The sequence below is a fragment of the Candoia aspera genome, chromosome 2 (assembly GCF_035149785.1).
Source record: "Candoia aspera isolate rCanAsp1 chromosome 2, rCanAsp1.hap2, whole genome shotgun sequence".
NCBI lineage: Eukaryota > Metazoa > Chordata > Lepidosauria > Squamata > Boidae > Candoia > Candoia aspera.
This window is the reverse complement of record NC_086154.1, coordinates 68,061,347-68,076,760: the sequence shown is the minus strand read 5'-3', so window position 1 is coordinate 68,076,760 and position 15,414 is coordinate 68,061,347.

Sequence of the window (15,414 nt, the reverse complement as noted above, 5' to 3'; positions counted from 1 at the left end):
CCCATCAGCTATTACTGATTTCTCACTGATGGTTAGTTGGAAGCTGCCCAGGATCATTGTGAGTTGGGAGGTATATACATTTAATAAAGAAATATCTATTAAAATGCAGAACCTGGGATATACAGCCCAATGTCTAACCCTAGCAAAGCCACTGTGTATATGTGAGTGCACCTTCAAATCAGTCTTGCCAATTAAATGAACAAGTCCATGCAGTTTTTTTGGCAATATTTTAGAAGTGGCCTGCCATTGCCTTCTTCCTAGGGCTGAGAGAGAGATGACCCACAGTCACCTAGCTGACTTCCATGCCTAAGGCAGGACTAGAGCTTAGTCTCCCGGTTTCTCGTCCACCGCACAAAAGACCTTTAACTACACCAAACTGGCTCTCTAGCAAGAGAGCCAGTAATTATTCTATAATCTAAGGCTTATGTTAGCCTTTCTCAATCTGGTGCTCTGGATACAATACTAAGAATTCTCAGCCAACCAACATGGAAATAAATGAGTAATGCAAACCCATATATGTATGTATGTATGTATGTATGGTTTGCATTACTCATTTATTTTGCATTATACACACACACACACACGTTTGCATTACTCATATCTAATCTTATCTATCTATCTATCTATCTATCTATCTATCTATCTATCTATCTATCTCCTGAGTTCATTGGGACTGAGTCTCAGATATGTAAAGGGTAGCTCCCTTAGTAACTTCAAATTTTGCCCCTAAACAATGACTCTTGATTGAGGATGCAAAAGAAGTCCACTGAAGACCTCAGTGAAACCATTTCTGGTTATTCAGATGAATGACTAATTATTTCAATATCATAAAGGGTACTGTGGTCTTTTTTTTCCTTGAAGAACAAGACAAAATCTGATGCAACACCTATTTACTCCAACCTATTCATTTCCTTATTTGTCATCTTACTACATAAATGCCTCTAAATGGCAAACATGTATCTGTGGCTAATGTGTTTGGAGGAACTAAGATAAATGTGGTGTATGTGTGATGGCTTATACCATTTTCCTGAAACAAGGTGAACCATTTCCTTTTTTTCTCACAACTGAGTATGTTCTGTCTTTGATCTGTTACAATGGCGATAAGTGCACTGTTGGAAGACCTGAAAGACCAGGTTAGAGACAGATCTTTATCTATCTGTGTGGTCAACTATGACTTGATGGCACATAATCAATCAATCAATCTAGAAGTCTCCACAACCTTCAGGTATTTTGCTGTTTTTTATTTATTGCCTCTGTAATCTGCCTTTTCTTTGAAAGAACACGTGATGTACATGATGGTTTCTCAGCATGTTACTGCCACAACAAAAGATGCAAAACCACAACTTTTTGCAAAAGTGCTCAGGTATTACTTGAAAGAAGTGCGTTGCTGCACTAATCAAGACCCATGTCTCTACCCGCTGAGATAAAAGCTTGCCTCTTGTCCCAAAAATTATAGATTAAATTAAAAAGCAGTGAACAATGTCCAACATGCTCTTCCCCAAATATTCTGGAGCAGATTTCTCCAACTGGCGCCAAAATATTTGGCGGGTATCAGTTCGTGAAAGTTGCAATAATGTTCTACCTTCTTCCTACACTTGTAAAAGATCTGTGAGGAATGCTAAGAGGGACTAGAATTATCCTCAAGATGAAGCCTTTCTCACAGGTTATATATTTCTTATGTTCCAAAAATATGTCATTAATCCTTGATGATACTGCATTAAGCTTAGAAACAGGAAAAAAAAGAAAGCTAAAAGTCACTTTGTTCTTCAGATGGCTAGACTTACAGAGATTCCAAATTATATAGGAGGATCTGATAGTATTTCATAGCCTATCAATTATTTGAAGTATAAATTAATTGATAGTATGAAAAAAACGTAATTTCTGCTATAATCAATCTTTTTTTTAAAAAAAAACTAAACTGGTTCCATTTTGTAAAACTGATCAGCCAATAATATATATGTAAAACTGCTGTTAATACATAAACCTAACTATGTAGGTTGCTAATTTCAGTATTTTTTGCTGGCTTTTGCTATTAATTCAGTATTTTGGCTGCACTGATTTGAAAAGGAAACTGTTCCCACTGATAAGGTGAGTTATATATTTGGAACTGTTTTTTGAACTGCTGAAATCATAGAAATGACAGCATCTGACCTTATCTCTAGCTGCTTCAGCTACTTTGTTCACTGGTCATGCATCTGAAAAAACATCATATGGAGAAAATAAGCACTGACTAGTAAAAGAATAAATAGACAGTAAAATAACTGAATGGTATAAAGTTTGGGCTCAGGCATGTTTACTCAGAAGTAAGTTTATTCAGAAGTAAGTTCAATAAATTCGGTGGGACTTAACTTCTAAGTATGCATGTTTAGGATTATTAGAATCAAAAGTTTGTATTTTTTTTTTCATTGAAAGAATACACTGTGTGAATACTATTTGACTGTGGTCTGCAGTACTTAGCATCCTTCTGCTGAAATACAGATGCTGGCTGAAAGCAGACAGCTGTTGCCACTTTTCATTACAGTAGAAATCTCAGGAGCAGTCAGATCCAGAACATGAGCAAGAGCCTGGCCCATAGCCACAACATACAGATGTCTTAAAGGCTGTATTTCCCTTCCAGCCCTATTCAGCACATTTTTGGCTATACTCCACTGTGTCAATGATACCATTGTTCTGAGCAGAGCCTCCATCTTCAGGGCAGGGGATGGAACAATGAAAGTGCCTGCAGTGAAGGGGGTTTCCATTTTGTGGCATTAACACCATTAACACCAGTTGAAGAGAAGGGATGCAAATACTTTGTGAATGAGGCAGATGGAAATTTTGGGTACAAAAGGCCAGTATGTCCTCAAGTCATAACATGAGAATAGAGAGACACACATCACAGTTTGTTGCATGGCTGTTCTGCTGATTTCATCAGCTCCCACACAACTGAAAAGCCCATCAGAATGGATAAACACACCTACAGACCAATTTATATAGCTTGGAGATGCATTGCATACTGCATTACAGCACAATAATTCATGCCTGACCCAAATCAGTGGTTTATTGTCCCAAATTAGTACTTAATGTCAACAATGAAAAAATACCTGTTTTGTCATACTCCAAAAGAAGAAGTGATCATTACACAATGCCACTGCTTTCACTGTATGTTTATAACTAGACTTCAATAGAGCAAATCCATTCTACCCAACTTACAATGTTCTCAAATGGAAAATGTTAACTCAAGAAAATAGTCTCCCTTTCAAAATTTATCAAATGCCAACATTCTGTCAACCTTTCTGGGAGAACCAAGGTTACAAAAAAAAAAAATGTGGGTTTGGCATCAGCTGAAAGCCCTGAGATGTGTGGCTATTGTTATCCTCAGGTTTTAGAGCACTCTCAGAGGCTCTGGGCCACAGATAATGGATGAGACCTTCTGGCTGAACTTGGAGCTTTCTACCTTTAGATAGGGTAGCACTTTCCCATTTGAGACTGGGGTGCAATCTGGGTGCTGTCATGGACTCACAGTTCCTGCCTTAAAAGCAGATGGCAACTGTGGCAAAGAGGGCCTTTGCACAAATCCATCTGGTGCACCAGTTGAACCTATTCTTGGATTGGGAGGCACTTCAGATGGTCACCTTAGTTACCTCACAAATGGATTACTGCAATGCATTCTATACAGGGCTGCCCTTAAAGACCATTTGGAATCTACAACTAGTCCAGAATATGGTGGCGTGGGCAGTAATGGGCATACTTTGGCATGCCCAGGTGTTACCACTGCTCTATGAGCTGCACTGGTTGCCAGTTGGCTTCTGGGTGCAACTGAAGGTGCTGGTTACCACTTATAAAACCTTCCATGGCATGGGGCCAGGTTATTTGAGGGACCAGCCAACTCCAATTGTTTCTGTCTGCCCAATAAGGTCTGAAAGAGTGGATGTACTCCAGGTCCCCTCGATTAAGCAATGTTATCTATTGGGGCCTAGGAAGCATGGCTTCTCTGTCACAGTGCCTGCCTTCTGGAACAGCATCCACTCAGATTGCTGCATGGTTCCCATTAGATGATGTTCAGGAAGTCACTGAAACCTGGCTATTCTCCCAGGCCTTGGGGTAGGGTGGGTTAACTGTTTTTACCTGAGTAATTTCCAACAATGGTTTCAGTGCTATTCATATCTTAACTGAGATTAATCTGGGAATAGTACATGAGATTGTACTTATAAATATCTAGGAAACTGACTTTTGTGAGTTCAGAGACAGAAAACTATCAGAACTTAGAATAAAGTTTTGTGCACTGCAGAGGTAATATGGAGGCTAACTAAACTGGGCGTTTAAACCCCTGAGTGAAAATTCAGGAACAACACTGATGCACAAAGTTCATAACCTTCATTGTCTACATACTAATGCTCAGCATATAGGAAATAAACAAGATGAGCTTGAACTGTTACTACAGATATGATTTAAGAGGAATAACCGAGGCCTGATGGGATGATACTCAGGATTAAAACACAGCAACTGAAAGATGCAATTTGTTTGGAAGGCAGGCAGGCAGGCAGGCTTTTGATTCTATTAGTACTTGCTAGAAGACTCATACAAGCCATCTTCTGTTTGGATGAGGACGGAGTCTAGAAAGCCCAGTCTGGAGAAGGCAGAGGCTAGCTTTTAGACTTTGGCAGAATCATCTTCTACCATCCCGTCCTGCAACCCTGGACTCTGATTTTGATGCAAAACCAAAGACATCATCCCCACATTTAACAGAAGAAAGTGGAGGATCTGATAAGCACCAGATTGCTCCAAAACAGGTCACCAAGCATAATTCAATCTAAGGATTACGAATTGTGTTGAGTGAACACCTGGAGCTTCTGGGGTAAAAGCCTTTGCCTGAAGTAATTCAACCATTGAAACAATGATTGTATCAACTTGACATTAAAACTATGAAATAACTTGATTAATCCTACTTCTATCAGAGGTTTGCCAATGCCTGTTGCCTAACATTTTGAACCTTCCTTCAGATGCTGAAACCTTTTCTTTTTAATCCTCTGCTTTGACGGTGTTCTTGTATATTAACTTAGTACTGGTTTTTGACCCAGGACTGTCTAACTGCTTCTTGCAGCTATTTAAGACCTAAGATAAGACAAGAACCACCTGTGACCCTTCCTTCCATGATGGAAGAAAGGTGAGATATGTAAGTAATAGAATTAAAAGACAATAAAAGGTTCTGTACAAATCTGTACCATTGCCAATATCTCTGATTATCTAGGATAGAGTTGGGAAACTTGTGGGCCTTCAGATGTTCTTGAATCACAACTCCCAATATTTCTTTTCATTGGCTATGTTGTGTGGGATGCTTAGATTTGTAACTTGTGACACTTCTGAAATGCAGTAAGTTATCTCAATCTAAAGTCTATCATCTATAATCAACAGCTCTGTTTAGTGCCTAATGGTTGAGACTGGGAGGTAATAAGGACTTACAAGTGGCACAAAATACAGGAAATCACAGATGTCCTTTAAATCAGACTACGATGATCAGCACTGCTCAGGCAACAGAGCCAGAGGTCATGCTACCTGAACATTTTTAGAGCTGTAGACCCAACAGCAATGAAGGACACCAAATTGATGGAGGCTGTAATAAACCAAGGCTACTTTTACAAATCCCTTTATTTCAGGCAAAGATGCAGTTTCAAACACTTGTTATGAAGTCTCTTCCAGCAGAACTTGAGATACCAGATACTTCATCTAATTTGAGAGCTGCTGATTTCTGTATAAAAAGGATTTTTTCTCCTAGAAATCCTTCATCACTGGTCATGATGGCTGAGGATATTTATTTTATTTATTTATCTAATTTATCCCCGCCCATCTCCTCCCATCGGAGGCCTCTGGGCGCTTTACAACAATCAATTAAAACCATCACAATAATAGAAAAAGTAAAATACAATAAAAAATAGAAAAAATAGAAATAAAAAATAAAGAATATGGGAACTCTTTTTGTTCATCAACATCTGGAGGGCTACAAATATCCCACCTTCCATGCCTAATATTTTATGTCAGAAATGGGAAACCTATGTCCATCCTGTTACTACTGAACTACAACTCCCAGTGCTGAGGGATGCTGGGGGCTGTACTACAGCAAAATCTAGAGCACTCCAGGTTTCCTGTCCTTCTTTCACACTGAGTAATTCTCTATGGATCTCTCCTGATAGGTCTTTGTTCTAGCAGAACTCCTTATGTGTGTATGTGTGTAAAAGAGCAGATAGGAATCTATTATTTTGATCTGTGAAACCATCTTTCCTCTATAAGGGAGTGTTGGAATTTAGCAACCAGCTAGCTGAACCAAATAGAAAATGACGACTGCATAATGTCAGCACCAGGTACTTGATTTAGATTATGGCCAAGAACCAACATTTATAAATCAAAGACAACATATACTTTGTAATCATCACAGACTTAGTTTTCATATACAGTATTTGGTGATTTGCAGTCAAATCTATGGACCAACTTTACTGAAAAATGTTGGTTCTGACATAATTTCAAGGGAAGCCTCTCTTTGTGGCATTTGAACACCAATGGTTCTTTGCTCTACACAAATAACTACCTATGTGAGCTAGGATTATCTGCTGTATCCACACAATTTATTATACTATGTTTTCAGGCTTGTGTTTTTAGACAAGCTGCTTGCACGGACATCTTCCAGCCTGTATTTTGCTGAGCCAGGATCACTGAGAGGCTAAGAATGAAAGCCACCCTTTCATTAACACACCAACCACTAAGCTGAGGAGAGGATAAACTCATCCTTCTTAGATGCTGATGTTCAACATGCCCTGCCAAAGCCAGAGGTTTAGGTCCTCTTTACTTCAGCATCTTCCTATCTGTGAAAGATGCAACTTTTCTAGCAATGCTTGCTTTTCCTCCCTCCCTCCCTCCCTCCCTCTCTCTCTCTCCACAGGGCTTTTTAAAATCATTATTATCACTCAATGGATTGCACTGTAAAACTGCAGAGCCAAAAAGTCATCAGTGAAGCAAAGGAAGGAAGCATACTTCCCTCCCAGGAAATTGTGCAATAAAGAACAGATAACTTAGAGAGACAAGCTTCCTTGCCTTGCCCCCAGAAAATGAAATCATTATTCCAGGAGGAAGATGAACTAAAAATTCCCAGGTGGCAGCTCTGCTCTACTGACCATTCAGATAGTCTTTGCCAGCCCTGCAGAAAAAGGTCAAGGCATTTGGTCATTTGCCTCTCTTAGTATCCCTGCGTGGAGGAAGTCATCAGCAAAAGATAGTGTGAGGGCATCCCTGCAGAGAAAAGTTCAGCTATCCTGCCAACCTAGAGCCAAAATGGAAAACAATCTTTCCTCTTTCCAATCTCTAAAGCAAACACTGGTAAGGAAACAGCAAGGCAGGAAATGATTGACAAAGTTTAACTACGTAGCTGAATCTTGGAAGGGGGGGGGGGCTCCGGAGGGCTTTCTGAGTAGCCCTGACACAAGGAAGGGTACAGTACACTTGGCAATGGGAGAGTTTTGTTCTCCAAACTACAGTAATTCTAAAATTAGATCTCTGAATAGGACTGGGTGCCAGGACTTTTTCCTGTACCAGCTAGTCTAGTCATGGAGTTAATTATGCCATATCTTGGCTACCCAGGAATCCTTCTGACAAAATGCCATGTCTCAGGGCAAACATTCTTCACAATGAAACTTCAGAGAACACAGAAGAGCCATGGCCTCGGTGCCTTTACTGTGAGACAGAGGATTCCTGTTCATCCTTCTTATAGAAAATTTGAAGGGGCCTGAATAGAATTCAGGCTGCCTTCATCCATTTCCAAAAAAAAAAAAAAAAAGTAAGTTGGAAAGAGAGGATTAGATTATTAGAATCTGAACCACTAGGAGAAGTCATTTGTCACCACAGTGTTTGGTATCATCAATATGCTAATGATACCCAGCTGTACATCTCAGCCCGAGGCTGAACAAGCAGACATTACTGGAATATGCTCTACTGGGGCTACCCTTGAGCAGCTAGAAGCTACAGTTACTACAAAATGTGGCAGCCCAAGCAGTGATGGTGTGCCCTGATGTATTCAAGTGCCCCTCTGCTTTGGGAACTCCATTGGTTGTGGTTTGCCATTCAAGGTGCTGGCTGCAGTCTTGATTATCTGAGGGACTGTCTTCTCCTGTATTTATCTGCTTGTACAAACAGATCATATAGATTAAATAACTCCAGGTCTTGTTCCCGTGGGATTGTCCTCTGAAAGGGCCTCAGAAGCAGGCTTTTTTCCATTGGTGCCCCAGTTCTTTAGAACTTCCTCCTGGTGCAGCTTTGGTCTATTTCATGCCTCTTGGGCTTATCAGAAGAAGGCAGTTTTCTGGAAACTTGCTAAAACTCTCTTTTTCTGATAGGCCAGGAGGAGGGTGTTTTACAGTAAGCTGGTGGTTTCTGTGGCATACCTAGTTTTTTTCAGTATGAATGTTCTTTCTATATTTTGGTTTAGGTGGTGGTGGTGTTTTGTTTTTTTTAAAGAACTGTTCACTGTTAGCTGTCTAGAGGGTTTGGGAATGGGCAGCATACAAGTATAGGACATAAATAAATAAATCTTTTTAAAATGATCAACCACAATCTCCATTTAGTCGTGTCCACAACTTCTCACTGCCTTGGTCGGAATGAAAAAAGCAGCATCACAGCATCAAGCTGCAATCTCTGCCCCTTTGGGGTATGCATGTGACATCATGACACACCCAGAAAAGGAACAAGGCTTCCACCAAGAGACTGTGACTCCACCTGTATCACCCTAACCCCCCTTGGCAACCCCTGTGAATGCTGCTGCCTCTTTTATTTCCTGAACTTGTCCCCAGTTGCCCGGTGTGAACGGCCAATGTTCACCCAAAGCAATTAATTCTTAAATGCAGACTTAAAACAAAGTGTTTCTGTTTTTATCACAACTTCAAGACTTCATTAACTTCAGCCAAAGAGGATTGATTCCTTTCTTCCTTCCTTCCAGATATTTGTGTTTTAAAAAACATCTGTGAACATCTGATGTTTTTTGACAGTAAAGGCCAATGTTATACTCCATGACTCTCATGATATCCTGCTACTTTGGGCTTTCTGTTTTGCAGCTGCAGAACTTAAGAATCTCAACAACCCATTTTTTAAAAATAAATGAGACTGCACCGGGTGTTTAGGAATCAATTCAGAGATTGTCTGTAAATAGAGTAACTTCCTGTGGAATTAAATGTGGTTTGTACAGAGACAATACTGGCAATATCAAGGCAAATGTAAGTTAATGTTAGTTAGAACATGCTCAGTATATCTTCAACTATCCTCAAAGACAGTGGAACCCAAGATCTCCTTCCAGAGTGCTAATATTCTGCTCTGGATCTACCTCTTATTTTGTCCCTACCTCTTTTTATTGCCAATCCTTATATTGCTTGGAATTTTGAGAAAGTGATCAGGACAATTGATGGTGGTGATGCATCATCCACTGGGTGTGAGCACTCCCAGTGATTTGAACGACCTGTTCATGGACCTGTATGTTTAACCTGATTACTGAACCAGGGTGTTTGCTTCTTAGCCACATCACAGTTAACAGCTTTTTCCCACCTGGCTCCAATCCTCCACCAGGATTGTGCTTGGACTCAGATGACTTCAAGTTTGAAAAAAGCACAAAGAATGCTTCTTTTTTAAAAAAAGCTCACTTTTAAATAGCCAAATAAATAAATAAATTCTTAGCTGTTACTTTGACTCTATAGATGTTTATTTTATTAACCCTTTTTTATTTAGAGGCTCTTTATTTTGTAACATGTTACAACTGAATGTAATATGTCACTGTACCATTTGTTTTTTTATTCTATGTGTGTATTGTGCTTAGTTATAAGTGCATAATAAACAAAACTACTACCAAATACAACTTACTATAAAACACTAGTAATGAATCTAATTGACCTTTCCCCTCTTGCACTTAATCATGGCATGAATGTGCTCTGGCAACCTCATTTTTCTGCCATGATGTTGTCTTCATTTCATCTCCAACTGACATCTAAGTCAGCTTATATTGTCTTGAGATGTTCTGGTGTTAAACTGGGTTTTCCCTTTTAAGCATGCAAAGCTGTCATGCTTCCCTGACCATCTGGTTGCAAAGCAATCCCCTGTCACCTAGGCGGTGGATCAGTCCAGCACCTATCATGATTTTATGATAGATGTGCATTTGTGTACTACTGTTAGCTTTATCTATCTGTACACCATTATTTTTTTATCTCCTCTATGGCTGGGTTCACACAGGACATTATGCCAAAGAGAGGCTTGTCTGATTTTGTTTAGCATGCTATATAAACCCAGTGATTATGGTTTGTAAATATGGTTATGATATTGCTTGGTGTGTAGTGTAAAGCCAGCCATATATGGTTTATTTGGTACATTTTGATTAAGGAGACCATAGCTTAGCATGATATGTGAATCAGCTCAGTGACTGAGTTCACATGCTAAGCCATGGCTTGTTCAGTTTACTGAAAAGACATCTGGTTAATTGAACAACTGTGGTTGGTTGAAGCCTAACTGCCTCTAAAGGGAATTCGTTTAGAACCACCCTCCCAGATCACTGTCTTCTAGACTAAATAAAGTCCCTTTGAATCAGTTTGATTCCTCATAAGTTCATGGACACATTCATGGGGTTTTCTTGGCACCAATACAGAAATGATTTACCATTGCAATGCTTTTTCACTTCCCAGTCTGGCCGCAGCCTTGGGAGTGGTCTCCAAATACAGAAGATAACTGTCCTTGGTTCGTGGGGTACATCAACAGGGGTTATCCTGTTCTGAACAGATGCTGAAATCAAGCACATCCTCTGCTAAAGAGAATTTTGCAACAGCTTGCTGTGTCCTAATACTTAGGCAAGTTCCTCTGTGATCAACAGGACTTGTTCCATGGGTATAGGATCTCAACTCCAGATGTCAGTCAAGTATATGTAGTGTAAGTGAGGTTTAATACAATTTACTTTAATGGGAAATTTTTCTTACAATGGGAACCTCAAACCTCCTCCCCCAACCCAGAAATAAAATGGAAAATCTTGGCTCACTTCATGAGCAGAATACTGCCTTGCCCACTACAGCCCCCATGTTTCCAAAATATTTGGTTAGCCTGACATACTGGACTTCGTATCTTCTCCTCACTTTGAGCCCATTATAATATACAAACTCCACTGAAGTTTTTATATGGTTCCAACCATTACATTTTTTAAAAAATCTCCTTAAAATTATAAAGATAGTGGTAAAGAAACCACTGGAGGATGGCCAAGGGACTCAATAATTTCTTGTTTGGGATATAATAAAAATTAATTAGAATAAAATAATTTCTACTGGCAAAGAACTAAATGGCTAATGTTCAGAACCCTTGAAATCTGCACAAGGTTCAGAATACTTATTGTGCATAAATAAAAGTTTGAATCCAGGCCATTTGTCTCTTTCAATCCCTTATAAAGTTGAATGGCTATGCATGCATATTTGGATGAATGGCGGGCCCAATGGGAAAGTAAACATAAGATATATATTCCGGTTTGCTAGCCTGTTGAGAGCAAGCTTTGCATGAAAATAGCATCATTAATTCCCAGGAGGCATCTGGTGGTGATGTCATCATCCTCCAAGCTAATACATGGCTAACTTTTGCTTATGATTCTGCTTCTTCCAACCCTGCTGCATGAGTGGCTTTGCCTGTCTTGCTTGATACGACTCAGAAATGTTGCTGGAAATTTAAGAGCAGATGGTCAGAGAGTATGTTTACACTAGGATGTAGATCCAAATCACTAGGAAACAGGATGAAAACTTCCCTCTGTAGAGGGAGAGTTTGGCAGCCAGATACACACTTCATAATAGGATTAGACTAAATGCACTTAATGTTATTCCATCATTGTCCAAATGCAAGTATACATACCGTTCTTCATTGCTTTTTAAGAACGCAAATGAAGGTTCGTTCTAATTTTCATTTAGTATCCTAGAAGTCATACTAATTTTCATTACTGAGGACCCAATATGCCAGTTTTCTGATTTAACATGCAAGTACTGCAGCTACTGCATATGTCACAGTAATAAATACCATGCATTATTGCCTGAAATTATAATACAGCCAGGCATCATTTACCAATGCATAGCAGTGAAGCTTCAGGAAAAGGAGGAATGTGAAAGAACACATGCGTGTTATCAGTGACAGAAAATATTACGGCGCCTCCCAAACCTTTTTCTGCCACATATTTAAACATACATGTCAGTCCTTTAGGTTAGTTACTTGGACCTTAAAAGACCTGGAAGCTTCTGCTTAAATGTATTTAAATACACTTATTGGGGCTCTGAGTTCCTGGGAGAAGTCACAGCTACTTCAAAGTATTGTGGAGAGGGGCTACATTTGTGCCCCAAAACAATTTTTGGAGATTCAATCTGAAGCACTGCAGCATCCAACTATTTATTCCTTTCTTTATGATGGTAAGATTTCAAGTACTTACTCATTCTTCTCAACATCCACAATGAAGTTTCTTCCTTCAGCTGTTATCCTGAGTTCTGCTCTGGATGGATGCTACACAGAATATAAAAATTAACAGTTACCAAACCAATACATATCCATACACTGAATGGTAGTTAAAGCCTTGTGGGTATGCACACTCATCCCTTTGCTACCTGGGTGAACAATCAAGTTTCTAGGAATCATATTTCAGAGCAAGCCAACTTCAAACTATGGCTTCACACTCTGCCTTATTTCTATGATATAGCTTTCTTGATCAGCTGATACTATACTGCAAATTCACTAATCTACATTGTGCTTGCAAATGGTACATTGAACTACAATAACAACAGAGAAAAATAGTAAGAAACTGATTTTTGGAGTCAGTGGTGATGAATGTGGAATCAAAATTCAGTTCCTGCATTCCAGCTCAATTGTACTGAATGCATGGCTTGAAGATACAGTAATCATGGCCAGGCAGAGCAGTGCCTGGCCTACAACCACGCTATTTAGAGCAAGACAGATTCTGACTGAATGTGACGAAAACTTTCCTAACTGTTCAATCATTTTGATAGTGGAAACAATTACCCAGAGAGGTAGCAGGTTCCCTTTCACCAGATGTGTTCAAGTGGAGACTAGATAGCTCTCTGTTGGAGATGTTTCAGTCTGGATTGCTCTACTGAGCAGAAGGTAGGCCATGATAGTCTATGTGGCCTGCTTCAACTGTATGATTCTGCATGTGGACCAGCCTACCTCACTATAATGCTTTCTGGTTGATAGCAGTTTGATGAATCAGTGGCTTCTGGAAAAAGAGCCAAACCAAATGCTCCTCATACAACAAGTGGGCCCCCTGGAATGTCACCAACCATTTTCAAACCATCTTTGTTATATTCAGGAATGTCTGGTTTAATCCTTCCCTTGACATACCACTCAATATTTTCAAGAGACTGTTAAAATACCTTACTTTCGGATGTTGCCATTTGAAGAATTGTCAGGAATAAGGGAAAGAAACTACGCTGAGCCAGGAATGAAGCTCTAGTCTTTATTGTTTCTACCATATAGACAGAATCTTGCCAAACCGAGCAAAACTAGCAGGCTGTAAGGGAAAAACCTCAGAAACTCTAAGGCCAGGTGCCCAAGGTCTTCTACACTGTGAGTGCGTTTTTCCCACTGGAAGGTGCCCCCTCCTTCCTCACCTGCAATCTCCATAACATCACCTTCCCCCTCAGAAATGCATTCCATCACAAAAATTTCCTTTTCTCTGATTGCCACCAACATCTCCACAGATCCTTAAACTATCCTAATTTAAAAATTATATTGCCAGAAAAAAAAGGTGGCTTTTTGGTATACTCTTTTTCTAATCTTGCCCAAAACCGATTCTTCTTTCACTGCTGCTTTATCTAATGCTCAAGTAGCATAAAAACATGAAAAATCTCAGTATATGGACATGCAACATGGCAAGCTATATAGACAAAACTTGTCTTAAAAGGATATTAATGTGAACACATGCTGTGACAGTTACTGGAAGCAGATTCTGAAAAAGAAGACAATCGTTCTTGCTACATCTGTGGAGAAGTTGGCTAATTAGAGTGATCTTTTGTATGACTGTCAACAATGAGTGGAGGAATCAAATAAGGGCATTGCAACAACTACGTGAACAAAACAACAAGCCATTGTCTCCTTCCCCTGCATATCCTGTATTGGACATAATACAAATTGTCAATGAACAGAAAGAAAAATGAGCAATTTCGCCTCCTATAACCCAAATTATATCATTAAATAATTACTCTCACCTTCACTGTTTTGCATAGCTACACCCATCCGTCCCCTGTAGTCTCTCTTAGTAGGTCACTCAGTAGGACTCTGCAGCTTTTATATCTGTATTCTGCATTCTCTTTTCTACCCTGTGACAGGGTATAGGGAATATAGCCCTCCTAGGCAAACAGAAGAGCTGCACCTTCTCTAACCATCCTATCATGGACTAGGTCCTGCTTTTTCTTTGTAATCTTAAATTATTACTTCTTTCATTTGGGATGGAAATATGTGGCCCACACATGCAGTCCTCCATCTCGTTTTTCAGACTATAGAGGCTGACACCCAAGACCACACTGATAAAAGTTGAGAGCAAATCACTTGTTTTCCCAAGCATAATCTTTGTGATTTTCTTGAAAATAAAAGGCTAAATGGATTATTACTCCTCCACAGAATTTAACAAACCTATTTTACCTTTAAGCTTCCGACCTCAAACAACATCTAAAAATTTGGCCCTGTCCTCTCACTTGACATAACATCAAAACCATACATCCTGTGGGCAAATATAGATGTGGATACAGATACAACACACACACAAATCTATATAAACCCCCAGCTACAACAGTTGCCTAAATACGTTTACAGATTCATTCATTCATTTTCTCACTTAATGCTGAGCACACAAAAAATAAGAGAAAGGAAAGAAAATATCATAGCATAATTTTTTGTGACTCACTGCATTTTTCACTGACACTGACCCCTCCCATCTATTATTTATTTATTCTTTGTTAGATTTATATCCTGTCTTTCCTCCAGGAATTTCAGGTAGTACTCCTTCCTCCTGCTTTTCTGCAACTACAACCACATGAGGCAGATTGGTCTGAGAGAGAACAGTTGGCCCAAAGTCAGCTAGTGGTCTTCTTTGGCTGAGGGTAGACCAGGCCTACTCCAACCCCTAAGACCATAAACCCTGCTAGCCCTCTATGATCCCATCTCATACATACAATCGCATATGAAAGAAAATGGCTATTTTAATTTTAAAGTTCTGTCCCCTACATTCCTCAGATTATACAATGAGCTTTCCAGCCATGCCACAATCCTCTCCTCGCACAAAGCCTTTGGGTTTTTTGTTTTTGTCAGAGTTAATACACCAGAGGAGACCTCCTCTGTTTGGATAAACTAGAATACTGGTTGGTAATTTTAGCTTCTTTATGTTCTCTT